At 35.3% G+C, this 24,391-nt stretch overlaps 1 protein-coding gene across 2 annotated transcripts in view; it reads left to right on the forward strand.

Annotated features, from left to right (window-relative positions):
* Nucleotides 1-345: 345 nt before the first annotated feature.
* Nucleotides 346-24,391, forward strand: part of PALS1 (protein associated with LIN7 1, MAGUK p55 family member) — a 78,468-nt gene continuing 54,422 nt past the window's right edge. For both annotated transcript variants that reach the window (XM_031453896.2, XM_031453897.2), the window contains exon 1: nucleotides 346-488. The gene's annotated coding sequence lies outside the window, so the exon portion shown is untranslated. The remainder of the gene's footprint in view (nucleotides 489-24,391) is intronic.

The following is a 24,391-nucleotide window of genomic DNA, read 5'->3' on the forward strand; positions in this document are numbered from 1 at the left end:
CTCTATCCCAGACCGGTTCCCGAGCGCCCGAGAGCCCGAAGCACCTCGCGTTTTCCACTTAGAGGCGCGCGAGTGCGCGCGCGACCGGCCGCTAGGGAGCAGCAGGGCCGACCAATGAGCGGGCCCTCTTTCCGCGCCGGCTCGGGATTGGGCGAACCGCGCCAGCTTCTGCGCCTAATCGCGGGCGGGCGCGCGGAAGAGCGACTGGGATAGGCGCGCCAGCTGCGCCAGAGTCCCGGGGGCGCGTGCGCGGTCTCGCGGCTGCCGCGGGGGCCGGTCTCGCGCGGTCTCGAGGTGGAGTCGCTGGCGGCGGCGGCGACGGCGGCGACTGGCGGTGGGGCGGGGGCGGGGACTAAGGATTGTGAGGTGGGGAATCGCGAGTTTCTGGATTCTTTATCCAGTTTTTTAAGTGCGGCTGGAGAGCTGCTGTTCCTGCAGTGTTTAGGAGCGGCCGGGGCGGGAAGAGCGGCGGCCGCCGTGGCGCGGAGGTAAGACGCGGACCGGCAGCGGCTCGGTGTGGAGGTCTTAATCAACAGGTCCCGGCGAGCGGGCGGGGGAGGGGCGGCGGGGCTCGCCCCCTCCCCCGCGAGCTGGGCCCGGGCGGGACCCGGGCTGCTTCTCCCGCCGCTCCAGGCAGCGGGAGCTGCGCCGGCCGTGGAGGGCGTGAGCCCAACCTTTGTCCCCCGGAGGAACGCTGTCTGGCGGTGCCCGCTCCCTCTGCCTTGGCGAGCAACCCGCCTTGGCGGGGGCTCCAGCCCGTCCGGCCCGAGTTGCAGGGAGTCGCCTGTTCTCTGCGCCCCGGCCCCCGAGTTCGCGACTCCCAGGACTCCCTCCAGGACGGGTCCGGGAAATCCGTGGGGCGAAGAACACTTTCCTTTAGGAGTCGGAATGTAGTCGGCGTTCCCCTGCCTGACTCAGCTCCTGGTATTCGGCTTCTCGTTGCATTCTTTAAACAAATAAACAAACAGTTCCTACTTCCTTGTAACCATTTTTAAAGAAAAGCCTAATCTCGTTCATGGTTTCTGATAAGTTTAAATTTGCAGGGTGAACTTTGAAGCCCGTAAATTGTTGTAAGCTGCTTTTAATTGAAAGGCGCTTTAAACAATCTTTGGTACAGATTATGTAACTTTCTAATAATAATAATTCACCTTCTGTTTGGTTGTTTGACATACAGAAAGGTGTTCAGAATTTAGGTTTCAGTCGAAAGGTTTTTCTTGGCAGCTGGCGTTCAAATTAGTATATAGTGTGTGTTTTATCTCCGTACTCGTTTAGAATTGTTGAGAATTTGGATTTGGAAAGCCCATAGAACAAGAATTTTGAAATTTTGATTTTACTGACAAGGTAAAAGGCGTTAATATTTCTAATTTTTTAAAAAGTCATATGTGTTAATGATAGTATTCTAACTGTTTTTGGATAATACCAGAAGTTAATAGCCTATTAAATTCTACAGTAGTAACAAATGGCATGTTGGTTATTGGTGTCTTTGAAGTATAAGTATTGGTGGTAATGAAATTGTTAGGTAAGCTTTTTTGGATTATGAACTATTTTTTTTTTACTAGATCCCTGTGGACTTGGCATATTACAAGCTTTAAGAGGCTTTTTAAACTATTGTAGCAGGCGGAAGCTATTAAATTATAATGTAGGAACTTTATAGATGAAATAGGCAAAAAATACGGAAAGCATTTCATCATTTTATCTTTGTTAAAATAAAATTAAGTAAACCTTACCATATATTTGAATGACTTTTGCCTGACAGACCTGAACTTGATAAGATGGGCTCATTAATAATATTAACTTGTTTTAGAAAGTTAAAATGTGAAAGGATATAAAAGTTTTACCTGAGGGTTACCCAAGTCAGTACTACTGCAGTTTAGGAGTTTATATATTCTTTCTGAATTATTATCTTAACTAAAAAGCTCATCACAGACATACCAAGAAATTTGATCTATTTTATGTATCAGTATTCTAGTTGAGTTGGAAATAACCTTAGTAGTTGTATGTATAGCCTAACCTCTTCATTTTCCAGGAAAAGGAAAGTGAGGTTTATGGACAGACGAGTTAGTGGCAGAGTTGAAACTAAATGCTAAAATGTTTGCCTTCAGATTCCAAGTACAGTGTTCTTTTCACTATATACTATTGTTAAATAAACCAGTAAGTTACCCTTCTCAAAATCATACATGGACCAAGCAGGGTTGATTTTTTTTTCCTTTTCTTTTTTAAATAACTGCTAACCACAGTTAATTCATTCCCTTACTGAAGGGTTGTTTTCAATTTTTCAGTATTTCAAACAATGTATAATGAACATCCTTGTGCGTGTCTCCTTGAACACATGTATGAAGTTTTCTCTAGAATGAATTGCTGGGCCATAGGTTGATGTGTATGTTCAACTTTACTACCTGCAGCCAAATTATCCTCTGAAGTTGTATCAGTTTACATTCCTGTCAGTAGTTTATGAGTCATCCTTGTCCACACTTGGAATTGTCAGGTTGGCATTGTCAAATTTTTAAATTTCTGCCAATCTGATGAGTGAGAAATATGTTTATTTTCTTTCTTTCACAAAGATTTCAACTTTAATTTATGTGAAATAAAATTAACTATTTTTGTTGTACAATTGTTTTGACAATTGTGTAGAGCTGTGCAACTACCAAAATCGAGATACAGAACAGTTCCACCACCTGAAATTCCCTTGAGCTACTCTTTTGTAGTCAACTGTTTCCCCCACCCTATAACCTTGGTAGCTAATGGTTGCTGTCTTTCCTTATAGTTTGTCTTTTCTAGAATATCAGGTAATGGAATCATACAGTATTTAACCTTGAGTCTGGTTTGTTTCATTGATCATAATACATTTGCTTGTTCATCCATGTTGCTGAGTGTATCAGCAGTTCTTTCTGTTTTATTGCTGAATGTAGTAGTCCATTGTGTGGATGTATCACAGTTTTTGTTTATTCATCCACCAGTTGAAAGACATTTGAGTTTTTTGTTTATTTGGACTATGAATAAAGTTGTTGTAAATCTTGCCAACAGGTTTTTGTGTGAAACATTAGTCTTCATTTCTTTTAGGTAAGCACCTAGAAGTGAAATTTCTAGGTCATGTGGGAAGTGTATGTTTAACTTTATTTAAAAAAGCCAAAAAACTATAGTAGGCAGAATAATGGCCCACAAAGATGTTCTGATCCCTGGAACCTGTGAATAAATGAGGTTACATGGCAAAGGTGAATTAAAGATGCAGATGGAATTAATCATCTGACTTTAGGGGGTTTATTCTGGGATTATCCAGGTGCGCCCAGTGTATCACAAAGGTCCTTAAAATGGAAAGAGAATTAGTAGAGTCAGAAAGATGTAACAATGGAAGCAGGACCAGAGAAATGGCAGAGTTCCTTGTTTTGAGGGTGGAGAAGTAGGGACATGAGCTAAGGAATGTTGTGTTCTCTAGAAGCTGGAAGAAGCCAGGAAATGGATTAACCTTTAGAACCCCCAGAAAAGAATGTAGCTCTGCCAACACCTTGCTTTTAGCCCAGAGAGACTTGTGTCGGATATTTAACCTACAGGACTGTAAAATAATAAATTTATGTTGTTTTAAGCCACTAAGTTTATGGTAGTTTGTTACAGCAGCATCATAGGAAACTTCACTGTAAAACTGTTGTCCAAATAGGCTGAACCACTTTGTATTCCCACTAGAAATGTATAAGTGTTAAGTTACTTTACATCTTCGTCAGCACTTGGTATGATGAGTCTTTTTAATTTTAGTCATTCTAATAGGTTTGTAGCAGTATCTCATTGTGGTTTTTATTTGCATTTTTCTTATGAATAATAATGATAAGCATCTTTTCTGTGCTTATTTGCCAACTGTTAAATCTTTTCCCATTTTAAATTTAATTTTGTTGTCTGGTTTTGAGAGTTCTTTATACGTGATTTGCAAAGATTTTCTCCCAGCCTGTGGCTTGCCTTTTGCATCCTTCTTAACAGTGTCTTTTGAAGTACAGAAGTTTTAAATTTTGATGAAGTGCAAAGTACCAGTATTTTCTCTTATGGCTCTTACTTTTGATACTGTGTAGAACAACTCTTTGCTTAACCCAAAGTCACAAAGATTTTTCTCCTGTGTTTTCTTCTAAAAATTTTGTATTTTACATTTAGATCTTTGTTACATTTTGTGTTAATTTTTGTGTAAAGAGAGGTTTAGATTGAATTTATTTGTCAAGTTGTTCAATGACCATTTGTTAAAAAGATGATTCTTTCTCCATTGAATCCCCTTTGTCTCTTGGTCAAAAACCGTTTGACTACATTTATGTGGGTCTGTTTCTAGACTCTTGTGTTCCATTGATCTATTTGTCTATTTTTTTTTGCCAGTATTAGTGTTTTGGTTACTGTAGCTTTAAAATTAAGTCTTAAAACCAGGTAATGTGAGTTCTCCAACTTTATTATTCTTTCAAAATTGTGTTAGCTGTCTTAGTTCTTTTGCTTAAATTTTAAAATCAGCTTGTTGACATAAAAAAAAATTTCTGCTACGATTTTGATTGAGATTGTGTTTAATCTATAGATCAACTTGATAATTGACATCTTAACAAGATAGAGTTTTCAATCTCTGAACATGGTATTTCTCCCTATTTGTTTATGTCTTTGATTTCTTTCATGAGTGTGCTGTAGTTTTCAACATATAGATCCTGCAAATGTTTTATTAGATCTATACCTAAGTGTTTAAATTTTTTAGTCTTTTGTAAATAATCACTTTTAAGAACTTGGGCTTCCAGTTGATCATTGCTACTATGTAGAAATATAATTGATTTTTGTGTATAGACTTTGTGTCCTGAGTCTTTTTTTTTTCCCCTAAACTCATTATTACTTCTAGGAGTTTTTTTTTTTTTTTTTCTGTAAATTTTTTGAGGTTTTCTAAGGAGACAGTCATGTCATCTATGAATAAAGAAATGTTCCTTTCTTTCTGGTCTGTATGTCTTTTTTTTTTTTTTTTTTTCTTTCTTACCTTTTGCACTGGCTAGGAGTTCCAGTGAGATGTTGAATAGGAGTGTTAAAAGGGAATATCCTTGCCATGAAGCATTGTTTTTCACCTTTAAAATATGTTACATGTAGGTCATTTTATTGATTCTCTAAATCAGATTAAGGAAGTTTCCTTCTGAGGTTGCTGAGGGTTTTTTGTTTTCTAAATCATCAATGGATGTTGAATTTTGTCAGATACCTTTCTTCACCTATTGAGGTGATCATGTTGATTTTTTCCTTTAATCTGTTAATATGGTGAATTACGCTGACTGGTTTTCAAATGTTGATGCAGCCTTGCATGTTTCTGGGAATAACTCCTGAGTTGTTGCAAACCAATCATTTTGGATTATTTTTCTTTGACATTAGCATTTTTCTTAAAAATAAAGAAGGAAACAATATAATACTTTGTGAATCAAAGTGTTTATAAAGTCAGAGGAATCAATATTCGTTAACAGTTGTGTACATTTTACATGTTGGTAGGACTTAAGTTTTCTTGATCGATCTATACTGGAGTTTGTAGACTGTACTTTACCACTAGAGGATCTTGTTTAAAATTACTAAATGAAGAAAGGAAATATTATTTGTAACACTATAACCAAACAATCCTTATGATGACTTAATTTAGGCAAGTTGTTTAAATGTATTTGGATAGTGGAGTATATTTTGAATGAAGATGATATTTAATTAGGAGATTATTACGTGGAATGAAACAGTGGGAATTTCACAACAACAGAATAAAACAGGCTTCTTCCTCAACACCAGAAAATTAACTATAGAACCTTGAGTAATCATATGAATATTTGGCATGGTCCAAGTATAAAGTATTCAGTGACTGCATTAAATCAAAAAGTATGACTTGAAATATAAGATAAAGTACTTGTAAGGAAAAGCCAGGCTCTGTTTAGCTATGCTGAAGATGTTCTTTCATGAAAAACGTGGGTACATTGTAAAAAGATGCATGGTTATTAAATATATTTTAATATTTTAAATTGTGAGGTTTTTCCTTCATCAGTTCAGACTATAGAAGAGTTTTTTTGTTTTTGTTTTTTTTTGACATGTAGTTGATTTACAATGTTAGTTTCAGGTGTACAGCAAAATGATTCGGTTATATGTATTCGTACATGTATTTTTTTCAGATTCTTTCCTATGTTATTACAAGAAATTGAATTAGTTCTGTGTATACAGTAGCTCCTTGTTGTTTACTTATTTTATATATAGTAATATGTATCTGTTAATCCCAAACTCCTAATTTATCCTTCCCCTACCCTTTTCCCTGTGGTAACCATAGTTTGTTTTCTATGTCTGTGGGTCTATTTTTGGTTTGTGAATAAGATTTGTATCATTTTTCTTAGATTCCACATAAAGTGATATCATATGATATTTGTCTTTCCCTGACTTGCTATGATAATCTCTAGGTCTGTCCATGTTGCTGCAGATGGCATTATTTCATTCTTTTTTATGCTGAGTAATATTCCACTATATACACATACACATACATACCTACATACACACACACCACATCTTCTTTATGTAGTCATCTGTCAGTGGGCATTTAAGTTGTTTCCATGTCTTGGCTATTGTAAATAGTGCTGCTATGAACATTGGGGTAAATGTGTCTTTTTGAATTATAGTTTTCTCTGGATATATGCCCAGCAGTGGATTTATATGGTAAGTTTATTTTTAGTTTTTTAAGGAACCTCTATAGTGTCCTCCATAGTGGCAGCACTGTTTGCTACCAGAAAACTACTAGAGCTCATCAGTGAATTCAGTAAAGTTACAGAATACAAAATTAATATACAGAAATGAGTTGCATTTCTATACACTAACAGCAAAATATCAGGAAAAAAATTAAGGAAACAATCCCATTTACCATCACATCAAAAAGAATAAAATACCTAGGAATAAACCTACCTAAGAGGGCGAAGAACTGGTACTCCAAAAACTATGAGACACTGATGAGAGAAATTGAAGATGACACAAACAGATGGAAAGATACACCATATCCTTGGATTGGAAAAATCAATATTGTTAAAATGGCCATACTACCCAAGGCAATATACAGATTCAGTGCAATTCCTATCAAATTACCAATGACATTTTTCACAGAACTGGAACAAAAATGTTTTAAATTTGTATGGAAATGCAAAAGACCTTGAATGGCCAAAACCATCTTAAGGAAGAAGAGTGGAGCTGGAGAAATCACTCTCCCTGACTTCAGACTATACTGCAAAGTTACAGTAATCAAAATAGTGTGGTAGTGGCACAAAAATAGACACATAGGTTAATGGAACAGGAGAGAAAGTCCAGAAATAAACCCACAACCTTATGGTAAATTAATCTACAAAAAGGAAGCAAAACCATACAACAGGGAAAAGATAGTCTCTTCAATAAATGCACAGCTACATGTAAAAGAATGAAATTAGAGCATTCTCTAACACCATGTACAAACTCAAAATGGATTAAAGATTCAAGTGTAAGACCGGATATTATATAACTCCTAGAGGAAAACACAGGCAGAACACTCTCTGACATAAATTGCAGCAGTATTTTTTTCAAACCAACTCCTAGAGTAATGGGAATAAAAGCAAAAATAAACGGATGGGACCTAATTAAACTTAAAGGCTTTTGCACAGTAAAGGAAACCATAAACAAAATGAAAAGACAATCTACAGAATGGGAGAAAATATCTGCAAATGACACAGTAGACGAGGGACTAATTTCCAGAGTATACAAATAGCTCACATAGCTTGATATCACACACACAAAAAAAAACCAATCAAAAAAATGGGCAGAAGACCTAAATAGAACATATCTCCAAAGAAGACATCCAGATGGCCACAAGGCACGTGAAAAGATGGTCAGTATCGCTAATTATTACAGAAATGCAAATCAAAACTGCAGTGAGGTATCACTTCACACCAGTCAGAATGACCATCGTTAAAAAGTCTACTAATAAACACTGAAGAAGGTGTGGAGAAAAAGGAACCCTCCTACAGTGTTAGTGGGAATGTGAATTGGTGCAGAAAACAGTGTAATTTTGAAGAACAGTTTCAGTAACTTCATAATCAAGCTGTTTAATTTTATCATTTCTATAAATTTGAGCTTATATGATTTAACTAGTATACAAATTCAAGCAGATTCTCTCGTACAATTTTAAAGTTCCTCCTTAGGTTAATTAGTTGTCTCAGAAACCCCATTGAAGTTTTGAGGCTTCTGAGGTTCTTGGCATTTTTGATCCTTTAAGGCAGTGGTTGACAAATTTCTATAAAAGGCCAGATAGTAAATATTTTAAGCTTTGCAGATCATATCACTTCTGTTGCAGGTACTCAACTCTGCTGTTACAGTGCAAACAAATGTGACTATATTCCAGTAATTTTACTTACAAAAACAGGATATGCTTGATTTGGCCTAGGGGCTTAGTTTGCCTACTTTGGTTTTGGGCAGAAAGTCAGCATTAGAAATGAAAATAATTGTAGTAATGTAGCAGAAAGATGCTTAGGATCGGCTAAAGCGGAAGGTATACTGTACTGTAATTCCCAGCCAAGCCCTCACTTTCCTTATCTTTAATGTGTGGCCATCTCAGAAGATGATTGGAAAAACTAAAATAAGGTGTGGAAGGCACTGAGCAAAATATTCTGACACGTAGTAAATAATAAGTATTTCCTCCCTCCACCCCACTGTTTTATGGTATTTTACAGCTCATATCTGATTAATTATTCCAAATATTAGAAATTATAGTTGCGTTTATAGTTATAGCTAATTTGTCTTTTGAATTACACTTTTTGGGAATGTACGTTATAACTACTTGGCTTCACAATAGTATCAGAAACTTCACATGAAAAAATTGAGAATTTGTGTTGAAATATATTTCATGTTTTGAGAGTTTTACATTGTCACAGAAAATGTTTGATGTCACATAAAATGCATTACTTTAATTTGACCTATTTATATAGTTTTTGTGCTTCAGAACTGCCTTTGGATTGCATTCATTTAAATTAATTGACTGCCTCCTATGAGTGAACTGAACTGGGTGCTGTGCTAGGATTTGGTTGCACTTAAAGAGTACCCATATTTAGGTACTTATTTTTGTGTAATATTTAGGATATAAGGGAAGCTTCAGAAAATTGTCTTTTCTTTCTTTCTGAGTTTCTGTCAAGATAGAGCTGGATTTGAGATTTTTAACTCCCCCCCCCCCTCCAAAAAACCTATGCTCCTTCACAGATCAGAGGCAGAGATACCATGTAGGTGGCTGTTGGAATAATTTTGTCCTAGTAGCAGAACTGGGGTTGGAGCTCTTCTACCAGACTTAGAAACTTTTCAGTATTCTTTTCATTGCACCATTGCCTGGTTTGTTAGCTCTGTTGTTACCTGCTTCTGGACTCCCAGAAATCTAGTTTTCCTGTCCCACATTTTCCATTTCCCCTCTAAAGCTTAAACAGAAGTTGCTGCAAAGTCTTATCAGGGTTTGCTAAGAAAGCTTTATATTATTGTTTGAATACAGTTAGAGCTTAGAATATAATTTTATTATAATTAATGTGAAAGAAAACTTGCTATTTTTAAGCAGATTTTTAAAATTTTGCTTTACATTGGTTATATTATCTGTATGATATTTATATATCAGATGTTGGGGTTTTTTTGTTCTACAAGTAATGATCATTCACTTTTGCACACTTTTGTCTGCCTCAAATTTCCTAACTAGTTTATTCAGAAAATTAGAGGTAAATACTGAATATTTACAATGTGGAGACTTTGGGCAGGACATAGAGAAGTATTAGATGAAGTCACTGCCCTCAAAGGTCTAATTTTGAAGTAAGTGTGAACAGTCCCTTAGAGATTAGGTTGTATTAAGATAATTTATTAGTTGTTTGAGGCAGAATCACAGAATTGCTCAAATAATATGGAAATGAGTTTTAGGAGTGTATTTATAATGTCATAGAATGAGAAGTTTTTGTTTTTTTTTTAAATAATGTGCCACAATTCATTTAACTGTATTACTGTTGGTGGACCTGTGAGTTGTTTCTAGTTTTTGGTTATTATGAGTAATGTTACCGTGAAGCTTCCTGTATGTTTATTTATCATGGTGTATATGTTTCTCTAGGGATCTGGCCCCTAGTATAGTAGCCACTAGCCACATGTGACTAAATTTAAATTAGCTAAAGTTAAAAATTCATCTCTTTAGTTGCACTAGCCACATTTCAAGTGCTTGATAGCCACATATGGCCAGTGGCTATGTTGTTGCACAATGCAGATATAGAATATTTCCATTATTGCAGAACATTGCTGTTCTAAAGTATATTATTGGAAATGAAGTTACTGGATGATACGATATGGGCCTGGTCAACTTACCAGATAATGCCATACTCTTTTTCAGTGTGATTCATTTTAATAATATATATTTCCATTACCAAACTATTGAGTTTCTTCAAATTGTCTTACACTGAAAACTGTATAAATTCCACTTGATAAATACTGGACATGTAAAGTTAACTGTCTGTTAATCTTCTGTGAATCTTACGGTCATTTGGGTCCTTCCCCTGAAACACACAACACACTCTGTTGTGCATATACCATCAAGGAATTCATGGAAATTAGATCATGAACCCCAGATTTCAACCACTGACTTACATGATTCATCTCAGGACTATACAAGAAACCTGGAGATATTTTTCAAAATCATGATTCACTTAAAAGTAATCAGTAGATACCTAAGAGTTTCTGAAAGGAAATTTGATGATTTTGTAGACATCTTAAAGGGACAGTTTTTTCTTTTATACCTTACCCTTTTATACTTAAATTTTGTAGTGAGAGTAGTAGTTCATTTGGCGAAATCACAGTACTTTTTGCTTTCCCCTAACTCCTACTCAGAACTCTATCCTCTGCCCATCACTTAATGTGTTATGTGATATGTCAAATCCTTTGTATACAGTTTTAAGTACTAACAACTTTGTGAGAGAACACAGGCTCAGAGAGATTGTTTTATCCACAGTCCTATTTTAAGTGATAGCAAGAATTTGAATTCAGTTCGTTTGACTCCAGAGCACTTGGATTTTTCTACTTTGTATTTTAGCCTGTGTTAAGACTTACATTGTTCAACACTTTTTTTTGTTAAGATTAAAATCTTTTTTAGGAAGACCATCTTTGAGTTCGTGTTTAAGTTGTACTTGAAAGTGAAGAACTTTGAATCTGTAAATTGTCAGTTCCTTAAGGGTTGGGGTTGTGTCTTTTTATTTTAGTATCTCACTGCTTAATATGGCACATAGTAAATGCATGTTATCAGTTTGCACTTTTTAACTATTTACTTGTTTAAGCCTTAGCCTTATTTGTGAGTTTAATCCCAGAGACTGAATTAACCTAGTCACCTGAGAGATTTTTGAGATTCAAAACAATTCCATTTATCCTGTGTTGGCCATACACGTGTCTAATGATGGGGAGTGTTCTCAGTTAACTTTCTTTACAAAGATATGAAGAGATGAATTTGCTAATGGCTTTTTCTTGCTTTTCTGTGGGCCCTACCGATAGACATTATAGTTACAAACCTTGCATTGATTAAGTACCCAGACTATAGAGTCAGACTTGTGCTGAAATACCTTCTTGACTTGTGTGTAACTCTGGGCAGGTTAACCTGTGAAAGTCTGATTTCTTCTCTGCAGAATGGAGGTTGTATTAGTGCCTGATTCACAAGGCTATAGGACAATGAGGTATCACCTCACACCAGTCAGAATGGCCATCATTAAAGTCCACAAACGATAAATGCTAGAGAGGGTGTGGAGAAAAGGGAATCCTCCTACACTATTGGTGGGAATGCAGTTTGGTGCAGCCATTATGGAAAACAGTATAGAGATTCCTCAAAAAACTAGAAATAGACTTACTACATGATCCAGCAATCCCACTCCTGGGCATATATCTGGAGGGAACTCAAATTTGAAAAGATATAAGCACCCCAATGTTCATAGCAGCGCTATATACAATAGCCAAAGCATGGAAATAACCTAAATGCCCACCAACAGATGACTGGATAAAGAAGCTGTGGTATATATATATAATGGAATACTACTCAGCTATAAAAAGAATAAAATAATGCCATTTGCAGCAACATGGATTGATCTGGAGGATGTCATTCTAAGTGAAGTAAGCCAGAAAGAGAAAGAAAAATTCATGTATCATATGTGGAATCTAAAAAGGTAAAAGGAGACACTAATGAATTTATCTGTAAAAGAGAAACTCAGAGACATGGTAAACAAACTTAACGGTTACTGGGGCAGGGTTGGGGGTTTGGTAGGGGTGGGAAGGGATGAACTGGGAGTTCTAGATTTGCAAATACTAACCTATATATAAAGCAGATAAATAAATTCTATATAGCACAAAGAACTATATTCAACATCTTGTAGTAATCTATAATGAAAAAGAATATGAAAACAAATGTATGTATGTATATGTATGACTGAAACATTATGCTTTGCACCAGAAATTGACACACTGTAGCTGACTATATTTCAGTTTAAAACAAAAGAAAAAGAAAAAGAAGGCTGTAGGAAAGGAAAAACCTTTTTCTCTTTTTTTCTGGATTCACTGTCTGCAGCCCTGCAGATTAAACTGACAAAAGACAGATTAACAGGAGAAATGGTTTATTATGTATGCATATGGAGGCCTTCAGAAAAGAGAAGACCAAAGCAGAGAGACTGAGTGATAAATTGTGGAATAGTGACAAGATAAACGAAAAGAGGCTTTTAGGGGTTGAAAATTGTGGGAAGGTGAATATGTAGTGGGGAACTAAAGGAATATAAAGGTTATTTTAGTAAGGTTTGTTATGCAGATTTAAGTTGGTTTCTTCTGCATTGATAAGAGTCAACTCCCCGGTTTGAGTCCTCTTTCTGGTACCTTTACAAATGGAAATTTGTGTTACCTTTAAAAAGGGAAATTTATGCCCTGCTTTTTGAACCTGATAGGGAAGGGCAGAGAGGGTTTTGTTTTGTTTTGTTTTGTTTTGTTTTGTTTTGTTTTGTTTTGTTTTCTGTGTGCTGTTTCTTAATTGCCTTTAGCGCAGAATAATCCTTACAGTGTCACATTTTGGGGTAGAATATTCTGATTCCCTTCAGAACCTTATTTTGAGAATTGAGATAATGTATCAAGAATGATTAGCATAATACCTGGTGTATATTAAGCACTCCATAAATGCTATCCACAGATAAGAGATAGAAAAAATACAAACCTGGTTTATGACATTTACATGGACTAGCAATGAACTGCATTGTGTTTTAGTAAATATATTTTAAATAGATTGTGTGATTATCAGTAATTTGAGCAATTTTATAGGAATTGTGTGAATTGGATGTCACAGACTGAGTCATTGATGAATAATTGTAAATTTTTTGAGGTAAAGTTTTTGTCTCTGAAATAATAGTGAAAGTCAGTGGAGGGAAACAATTTGTTGCCCTATTTATAAACAGCTTACATGTGTAGTGAGATCAAGTTTTACTCAGCCTTCTCAGTTTCTCTTATTGACTCTCAAGCATTACTCTAGGGTGTTTTTTTACTAGGTCATTTTGACTACACATTTTTAAATAGACTTAAAAAATAACACTTTGCAGAGTTGAGTTTCATTATGGAGATTTAAAATCTTATGTTTAGAAAGCATTTAATTTTATTCATGTCATGTGCTTGCATTAATATTTTGTTTACTTTTTCCCTTTGGTGTAATAGAAGCCTTTCATATCTGTCTTGGGTCTTAACGTTCTTTCCCATTTCTACAAGTTTTCTTAGGATGCTCTTCCTCTGCAGGTAATTCCTGTAGCGGTTTCTGCAGTTGTAGTACAGCACTTACCAAGTATCACTGCAGTTGTATAGAGGTTTTGTCTTTTTGCTTGCTTGTTTACTTATCTATTTTTCCATACTAGATTTTAGGTTCCTTAAGGATAAGACCTCTGACTTAGCAATCTTTTTCTTGCCAATGACTATCCCACATTTTTGTACCAGATGGGTACTTAACATTGTTGAATGAAAGTGTAATTTAGTAACCGTTTAAAACGATAGGATTTCTGTACAGTAATTTTTAAGATTGACCTTTTGTTCGTATTTCTTACTGCATAATATCCCCTTTATGTCTTCCTGCCTTCTAAGACTGCTGGAAATCAGAACATGACTCATAACCTCAGTCAGCAATTCTTTAGTACTAGAAGTTCAGTGTATTCTAAATTTTGTGACACTTGTATCTTCATCAGTCTTCTTCCTTCCCAGATCTTCTCCTTACCTGTTTTGATGATACAACTATACTTCTGGTTCTGAAAATACACTCTATTGATTATTGATTTCTTGTTCTAATAACTCTGAAATGGTTGTGTGATATTTCTTCAGTGATGTGGAAAATTATTCTGTTTCTCTCTCTCTTTTTTTTTAATGGCCAGTTGTTGAATTGCATACCAGTAAGCCATCTAGGCAGAGGTAATCATCTACTAATTTGCTGACCTTTGGAATATAGTTTTTCTCTAGTAAGCTATGAATCACTAGAGGTCAAAAGTTGGTGTCCTTATATTGTATTATATTGTATTTTTAGAGACCTGAAACTTGGGACACATGTGTTTCAGGGAAAGTAACTGACTAAAGGATTGACCCCCAAGATTAAAGGAGAAGATCTATATAAAATAGGCATAGAAATAGGCAGCTAGAAAGACAAAGCAATAGTCATGTGAGTTTGGTAATCAGGATTCTTTGAATTTGTCATTGTGCTGAGAGAATTGATGCAGTCAAAATTATGAACTTACTGTATTGCAAAGTGTTATTGGTCCCTTTTGGAATTCTTCTTAAAATTAATGCTCTTTTTCCTTTGGTGAACTGGTTTCCTCTCATTTTTAAATTTAAGATGTAACATATTCATTTTTTGTGTTACAGAGGAAGAAGTCCTGCCCACCAAAGAGTCATGATCCTAGTGATTGTTTAAGTGCTTTATTTAGAAATCCTTACTTATTGTTGCATTGTTTGTAAAAATAGTTTAGGGTCTTAGGGATAATGTTTTGATTTCTACTCTTTCCCTAATGGTGCTAGAAATCTTGAAAGAGCTTTATTGCTTCTGCTAATTTTTAGGTATTTTAAGAAGATAGTTGTAGTTTAAAGTTTCTATATTTTTTCTTTCAAAAAAGTTTATCTATGTGTTTTTCCCCCATATTACAAAAGTAATTTTTGTTAATATTTTGTAAGATATTCAAATTGTTCAGAAGTATAAGTAGGAAGTAAGACTTAAGAGTTATATTATCTTTTTCAGAGACATTAAGTGAAAACAGTATTGCACATATTCTTCCAGATTTTTTGTTAATAATTTTATAAACATACTTTTATGTGCATTTGTGTAAAAATGGGATGATACATAAACACCATTCTGAAGCTTACTTTATTCACTTGCCTTTGTTCATGTCAGTTCACATAGAGCTTCATGCTCTACTAGCCACATCAAACAATTTTGAAACAGGTGACATTCATTTTAATAGTATATTCTGTTTAACACAATGTATAAAAAATTACCATCTCTACGTGAATTAAATAAAAAAAATAATTAATGAGATGTTTTACATTTTTTTCCACACTGTGTCTTCAAAATCTGGAATGTATATTACACTGATGGCACATCTCAATTAGAATGGTAAATTTTGGTTGGAAATACTTGATCTGTATTTATCTTTCATTAACTTTACAGTTGAAAAAGTAGAGTAACATACTCAAATGGTTCCAGACATACTTTATTGGATAAATTTCTAGAAAAGGAATTGATAATGAGGGTTTATTTTTAAAAATTTGATACATAGGTGCAAAATTGTCCTCTATAACATTGTGCTGATTTATAGTATAAGCAGTACATAATGTCTGTTTTCTTGTTTTGTCTCCAACACTGGGCATGATTGGTCGCTCAAAGACACACAGAAACCTTATACCAAAGTCAATATTTTTACATATTTAGGCTACCTTTTTTCTTCCCATTCTAATTGGAAGAAAAAGGCCACTCTCACTATAAATATTTACTTGCAGAAAACAACAAAAAGGCAGAGCCAGAAGTCTTGAGAAGCTGTGAGGAATTAAGGTTCGGGACAAGGATGCAAAAGCGTAACTCAAAGAGGATGTGATCTGCTCTAGTACCAAGTAAATCAAGGTCTTAAAAAATTTACCTCCTATACCCTTTCTTAAGACTCTTTTGGAGGTCTCTCAAAAAGAAGGGAGTAGAGAAGGAAGAATTTCTCAGGGCAAAGATGAACAAATGCGGATGACTTAGAGAATAAATTCAGACTGGAGCATGTTTTTGTAAGATTCCATGCAGAAAACAGATGGCAAAACTAGCCTGAGTAATGCGAGGGAGTTTGGTAATCAGTGGACCGTTCACTAGGGTGTGGGTTGGGTTAAGGTAGCTAAAAGGATGGTGAAGCATCCCAGGGTTAGAAACCTCAGTCAGCCTGCTAAACCTGGGCCTAAAAGAGCAAGGGAGAAAGTAGTTATTGGTTTTATAAGAGCTGCTGCTATAAAGAGGAGCCACCTGGTGAGAAATGAGGCCTTGGAGGAACATACCGCCTACCAAACTGCAGAAGGAAGCTGGGGAATGAAGAACTCAACCACTCTCCTCCCTCCCTATGGGTACTTCCCCCTGGCTGAACCCATGGGAGGCTAGAGGACAGGAGAACATAGGTAATGCTGTCTGTGAAGGTCAGCCTTCTTGGATGTGGAGCTGATGGAGAAAGATGATGAGTGGATCGGGGCAAAGAGAAAACAGCCAGTTTAGAGCTGGAGAATGGAGGGCTCCAGAAGGGATGTCACTAAAAAAAAAGAAATAAATAAGTTACCTGGTTTGTTTGAATATGTACATTAAAAAGTATATCAATTTTTCTACCAGGGAATATAGGGATTTATTAGTGATTTAACTAAAAAGTGAAGTATAACTTATGGGGAGAGTGAAATGTATATGTAAAATGCTACAGCAGAGGCACAGGTTAAGTACCCTAGAAGGGTAGGGTAAGTTGTGGATGGGAGCAAGCAGGCAGGATTAAGGGAGATTTCATAAGACATTTAGTGGAAGAGGAAAATTTTAATGGATAAAAAGGATTTTTTACCAGGTATAAGAAACCGTAAATCTTGTGGAAGAGAGAACTTGCAGGGCTTATACTGGAAATGGCAAGTACAGCTGACCCTTTAACAACACTCCCCCTCCACCCAGTCAGAAATCTGAGTATAATTTATAGTCTGCTCCCTGTATCAACCTCCTCCGTATCAACCAACTTTGGATCCTGTCATTCTGTAGTATTTACTGTTGGAAAAAATCTGCACATAAATGGACCTGTGCAATTTGAAACCATGTTGTTCCAAGGGTCAACTGTAGTTTGATTCCCAAGATAGAGGAGAGAGAAAAAAAGTGGGAAAAGTATTCTAGGACTAAGAGGAGTCATGAATTCCAGGCTAACGAATTTGAAATGTGTTCTACAGAATAGTTGTTAAAGTGCCAGAGTCACACAGACTTCAGTTTGAGGCCCAGCTATGCCATTTAGCTTTTTCTTTTCTTTTCTTTTTGTTTTTTTGTTGAGGGGGGGTAATAGTTTTTATATGTTTATTTTTGATGGAGGTACTGGGGATTGAACCTAGGCCTAATGCATGCTAGGTATACACTGTACCACTGAGCTGTACCCTCCCCCACTTTTAGCTTTTGACATTGGCCAAGTTACTTATCTTTGCAAAATTACAAAATTGAACAAGGAAATGGTTGTGAGGGTTAAACCGGATGTTGCATGCTGGGTGCTTAGCTCAGTGAATGAGTGGTACTTAGTAAACCTCTAGTAAACAGTAGCTTAAGATAGGGGAAAGGCAACAAAAACTTTAGAAAGGGGCACTTCATAATAGGTGTGCTTCAGGAAAGTTCATCAGGCAGTACTGGGTAAAATAAAATGATTGGGAGCTAGAGAGTTTGGGTGACTATTTAAAGAAGTTCATAGTAAAAACCCATGAAAGAAATAATGTATATATGATTTAAGGTAGTAGTATGAGAAAGGAGAAGCTGGGGGTAGGTATATGGAAGGAGAATTGGTGGGAGTTGGTATAATTAGTTATTAACATATTTAGGGATATTACAAGGTTATGATTTTCAGTACTTGAATTTGACCCCAGGGGGAATCTCACAGGAACTAGTCTATTGTATTTTTATGGTACTCATTTTTCAAGCTATACATTAATATTTTATTATTAAAACAGTTTGTCAAGATAGTGTAGCTCACTTTGGCAGCATATACTGAAATTGGAACAATCCAAAGTAGAAAATAACATTTTTTAAATGTTAGTAGGAAGGTGGAATGTTGGTAGCTTAGTTTCACTTTTCAAATAAGTAGGAAGATTCACTTGGATTTCTTCTGCTTCTCCACTTGACTACCTCTGCTGCTTGGCCAACTGAGTATGTGGAAGCTGAGCAATAGATGTTATGCGGCTATAATCTGGCACCATAGTAAAATTGTCTGTTAACATATATCAGTGAAATTAATTATCAGATTAAAATTCATTTCATGAAGCAGTCAGTTGAGGAGGAAAGATGAGTTTTCTATAATCATATTTTAAAGGTAAAAGAATGATGTAATTATGTGATTTTTGAAAGGAAGCCTATAGTCAGTATGGTATAGGATATAACTTAGCACTGTGGATCCATATACAGGTTCACGAATCTGGATTTTAGTTCCTGTTCTATTACTTGTAGTTTTGTGGCTTAACTTGCAGAGCCTCCATATCTTCTAAAAAATGGGAATATCTGATTTGCTTACCTTTTAGGGCACCTGTAGAAATCAAATGAGATAATGTGCTTGAATTTACTATAGAAACTGAAAAGCTTTACAAATATAAGATGTGAATATGTAAATTACTTACAAATTTCATTTTTAACCTGTCCCCTTTGGTTCCCTGTCTCAATTAATAGCCTACCAGAATTCCCTCTTTAAATGCAGTACTTCTAAAATGGGATTTATCATCTCTCCGATTTCCCCCATCCCCTTTCTCTCCCTCCCAAGGAGAAAAAAAGAATAATTTGAATTTTGAATTTTCCTATTTTAAGGTCCCATAATTTCTGCCAGGTTCAATTGTCATGCTCAGTATTTTAGAATTTTATTTGGTTCTTGGTCTCCAAAGCCTGTGAAATCATCCTTTACTATAAGCATTATTTGAAATTATCTCTTTTCCTTTCTTCTGCTATTTCCTTTATCCTCCCATGCATAAAGTATTAACACATTGTCTCTATTGGCTGCTCTACTTAAATTTCCCCTAGTCAGCTCTGGTTACAGTGTAGAGTAGATTTAACTTTCTAAAAAACCAATTATTTTGGTTCTTTTTTAAACTCAGAAACCCATAGTCTCCCATTGCTTGCAGGAGAATGTTCAAACAGTTTAGCTTAGCATTCAGAGTCAGTTCTGGCTTTATCTTCTATCTCTTACACTGGCTCTGTTCCTTATCAGGACTGTTCTTGTTCTCCAGCTAGGCCATATATATCCTTGATTGGTAGCAATATTACTGAAAAGCCATATTGCAAGTAATTTTATCCCACAAGTTTAAAAATCCATTTCTAGTCGGTTTGAAAATGTTGTAAATTACCTTTTGTCTTAGGGCCTTTTTCAGAAACTTTTCTAACTTTTTGGATGCATTTAATCTTGCATTACCAAGTTGTTGAAGGTGATAATGGGGCAGTTCAAGTAACCAACCATTTGATATCTTTGATACTGTTTGGCTTTTAGCCAACTCCTGCTATGAGCGTGTGGTCTTGAATATCACCAAAGACCTTCAGCTTTCTGTTTGATATAATAAGCAAATGGAGAATTTTCCCACTGAATTAAAAAAATAATACTTTTCATTTCATAGAATATTACATAATAATATAGGGAACTTACTATCATCTAGTTAAAAAAATGATGTTTGTTTCTCCAACTCTTCTTAATACTGCAAAGTGACTGCTGTAACAGGATAATATCCAGATTTGTAAAGGAACAGGGTGAATGATTATTCATTATGCAGTCCCATTGGTCCCTGGGAATACATATAGCCAAAGTTAAATTTTTAGGCATAGAAAGGTAAGAAGAGACTATTAGGTATTTGGATTTGAAAATGTATTTTACATAGAATTTCTTTGTTTAAAAGAGAGGATCTCTATGGACGAGTGAAGGAAGGTTCAAAACCCTTCACTGAGAATAATCAATAGAAGTTTTCTTTCTTTCCTTTTAGTATCAGATAAGACTAAATAAAAGTATGGCAGAAATGAAGAGCTTCTATTTTGAAGTCATACAGACTTGATATGAACTTGGCTCTGCCATTTGGGTTTATGGCCTTGGGAAGCAACTTAACCTCTTCATACTTGTTTTCCACATCTGTAAGCTGAGGATAACTTTGAGGAGTTGGAAGGACTGAATGAGAATGATACATGTGAAATTCTTGGCACCTTGCCTGGCAAAAAGTGCTACTGCTTTTACTTCTATTAATACTAACCAACATCACCATCACTGCTTACTCAAAACCATTTAAATAATCATTCTACTTTTGTCCTCTGTAAAATAACATACAAGGATGTTGTAAGGATTATATGATACAAAGGACTTGAAACCGTATACACAAGAGTTCCTGTTACAACTGTTGAGTGTTTATTTTGAGGTGCTCTTTGGGTAAAATACTTTGCTTCTTTAAACCTGTCTTCTCATTTGTCTTTGGGGATAACAGTAGTACTTAAATTTGTAGGATTGTTGAGAATTAATTATATAAAGTATGGTAGCACAATGTCAGCACACAGAGAGTCAGTAAATAATACTTAGCTTGACCCTTAAATGTTTTGTCTATACTTTTTTTTCAGCCTTAACTTGTTTGGGCCACTCTTAATGTGACTATCATTTTATATGCATGTTTAGTCTCTGGCTAGATTGTAAACATTTGATGGGGGGGAGCAGGGAGGGGAATGTATCATTGCTGGAATATATTACTAAAATTGCATTTGCTTCCCCACTCAGGTTCCAGTATACAATGTAAGGCAATTTATTTGGCAGTAGTTTTTATTCCATTTACTCTGTTGCTGTCTTGATGGCAATCATTTATTACCTTGTTGAATTTCAGGGTTTATTGACCTTTGCCACCTTGGCAAGTGACTTAAATTTTCTGGGCCTTTCTTCATCATTGGTAAAACAAGAGTTATTCATCAGGTTAAGGTTTTGTTATTTAAACATTTAAGTCAGCAGACCTTCTTACTCTTTGAACCTTAAAAAGAAAGACAAAAATGAACTTCTGCTCTTATTTTCCTATCCACTGCTAAGATGACCCTCAAAATCCTTTCCTGAACATTTTGAAAAATACTAGATTAGTTGATATTTAAGGATCTTTCAGCCTCGGTATTTATTGTTTGGAAACCAACAGTACTTGAAAAAGAGTTGGAACACAAAAGTGAAAATAAGCTGTTAGGTGGTTAGCAAGGAAGTTGACTATTTAAAGTTTTGTCTTGGAAGTATGAGAACCTTACTGAAAATTATTGAATGAGTGAATGCCTCAAATTTGGGTTCGTGTTTGCTTTTTTAACTCAAGGTCTCTCAACGTTGGCATTTATTGACATATTTTGGACTGCATAACTCTTTCGGGGGCATTATCCTGTGCATATTTAGCAGCATCCCTGGCCTCTGCTAAGTAGATGCCAGTAGCACCCCTCAATCCAGTCCTGACAATAAAAAAATATGTCCAGATATTGTCAAAATTCTCCTGTTGGGGGGCGAGTGGAAGGCAGAAGCACTCTTGGTTGAGGACCACTGTAATCCAAAAATGTTTAAATAGACAGTCAAAATGATATTTACAAATAAGTATTTGATAAACTTTGGTAAATAAATACTTCAGGATATAGATGTTTAACAAATTATAAATGCAGCACTACTTTTCCAGCTATTTTTTCCATGTTGTCTTTTTATTTTTGTGTCGAGGCAATTGTATGGCTTAAAATTATGGGACAAGAATAGGAACTTGCAAACAAAATCTTTCTTTTGTAGATGAGTTTTCTATACAGGTTTTGCCAGGAATATTCAGAGCTGCAAGTCTCTGAAAGTTTTCATCTGAGAAAGATTTGTCTTCTAAGCTACTGATATTACCTTATTTATACCCAGTTGAAATGAGTGTCAGAAATCACATCATTCTTTTTTTTATCTGTGAGAGCAGATGACTTACGTGGCCTTAAGTTATAATATATGTTACCCCTACTTCACTTTGAAATCTTAACTCATTTGATTTCTACTTTAAAGTTTTTTTTTTCCAATTAAAGGAATTTTGCTTCATTTTTTATAAATTTATCTGGCATAGTACATTCTAAACATGGTTAGTTTTAAAGCTATGAGGATAACAATGGCTTCTTTGGAATGCAGTTATCTGGATGATTAATAAAGTTACCTTCATCTGAAACCTAAACCATGAACTAGGTAGAATTTTAGAAATACCCTTATTACAGGACTCATCAGGATGTTAAAAACTAAACCCAGGATATTTGCGCTTGGTCTTTTTCTTAATTTCAGGGGCTTGATTTGTCAGTTGTGTAAATCTGTTTTGTAGCTGAAAAAAACATTTTTTTTACATTGTACCTATTGAACTTGGTTTACTTCAAATATTTTTTATTTTAAAAAGTACAATATTTTAGTTCTCTGTGAAGAATAATTAAAAAACTAGTTTTCCTTAATCTTTGGTGAGTTTATATATTTTTGCTTATTATGTCAGTAATAATTTCTGAGCTAAATACTTTCATGACCAGCCCAAATACAGTCGACCCTTGTACAACATGGGTTTGAACTGTCTAAGTCCATTCACAGGTAGTGTTTTTTCAGTAGTAAATACTACAGTACTGCGGGTCCGTGATTGATTGAATCCATGAATGCAGACCTGTGGATATGGAGGAACCACCTGTACTGAGGACTGACTATGGGTTATACGCGGATTTCCCACTGCACAGAGGGTTGTTGGTACCCCTATATCCTGTGTTGTTCAAGGGTTAATTCTATAAACTAAATAAAATATAGAATACTATTCAGTAATAAAAAATAATGAGTTTTGACTTGTATTTACTTAGTTTTAAGTATAGCTAAGTTCCTGCTCTGTGAAGATGTTGTGTCAGCCATTCATTGTTAAAAACTAAAATTTGTGCATTGAGTTAAACATTTATTGAGTGAATAGGGTTTTTTATGTGATGTCAGTGTATGACTTTTTTTTGGAATGTGCAATATTTTTTATAATTGTGTTTCATTGAGATATAATTTACATGTAATAAGATGCAATTTTAAGTGTATAATTTAAAATCAACTCAATAGGTATAATTTACATTAAAATTCACTAATTTTAAGTGTTCAATTTGATGAATTTTGAGGACAACTTTATTGAGGTATAATTTATATTCCATAAAATTCACATGTTTTACAGGTACAGTTTGAGTTTCAGGAAGTTTATATCCTCATGTAGATATTACTGAAATTAAATTTATTGTACTTCCTTCACATAAAAAAAATTCCCTTATCTCCTTTTGTGGCCAATTTCTGCTCCCACCCCCATTTCCAGGAACCCAGTAAACTGCTCTCTCTATTAGCACTAATTTTGCCTTTCCTAGAAGTTTCATACACTAGAATCATACAGTATATACTCTTGTGTCTAGCAGTATGTTTTTGAAGCCATCTGTGTTGCATATAGCAGTAGTTCATTCTTTTTATTACTGAATAGTATTCCATATTTTATTTATCCATTCACCAGCTGAAGGACATTTAGATGTGTCCAATTTTAAGCTATTATTATTAATAATGCTTCTGTGAATATTCCATATAAATCTTTGTTTTTACAAATAAAAATGTTTTTCTCTTGTATGGAATCACTAGGTTATATCATAAGTGTATGTTTAACTTTTTGAGAAACTGTCAAACTGACTTGTCAGTTCACATTCTCACCAGTATGAAGGTTTCAGTTTCTCCACATCCTCTCCAAAGCTTAGTATTGCCAGTCTTTTTAATTTTAGCCATTTGTTGTCTTTGTAATGGTATTTCATTGTGTTTTTTAACAGCTTTATTGAGATGTAATTCATATAAGAAATACAATTCATCCATTTCAAGTGTACAATTCAGTGACTTTTAGTATATTCAGAATTGTGCAACCATCACCACAGTCAATTTTAGAACATTTTCATTACCCCTCAAGAGAAATCTGCACCCCTTAGCCATAATCTCCTCCACTTCCACACCCAGTTCTATGCAGTCACTAATCTACTTTCTCTAAATTTGCCTATTCTGGACATTTCATAAGTGGAATCATACAGTATGTGGTCCTTTGTGACTGGCTTCTTTCGCTCTGTTTTCAAGCTTCATCAATATTGTAGCGTGTATTAGTACTTTCTTTTTATTACCCAATAATATTTCATTAT

This window comes from Camelus dromedarius, chromosome 5 (genome assembly GCF_036321535.1).
Source record: "Camelus dromedarius isolate mCamDro1 chromosome 5, mCamDro1.pat, whole genome shotgun sequence".
NCBI lineage: Eukaryota > Metazoa > Chordata > Mammalia > Artiodactyla > Camelidae > Camelus > Camelus dromedarius.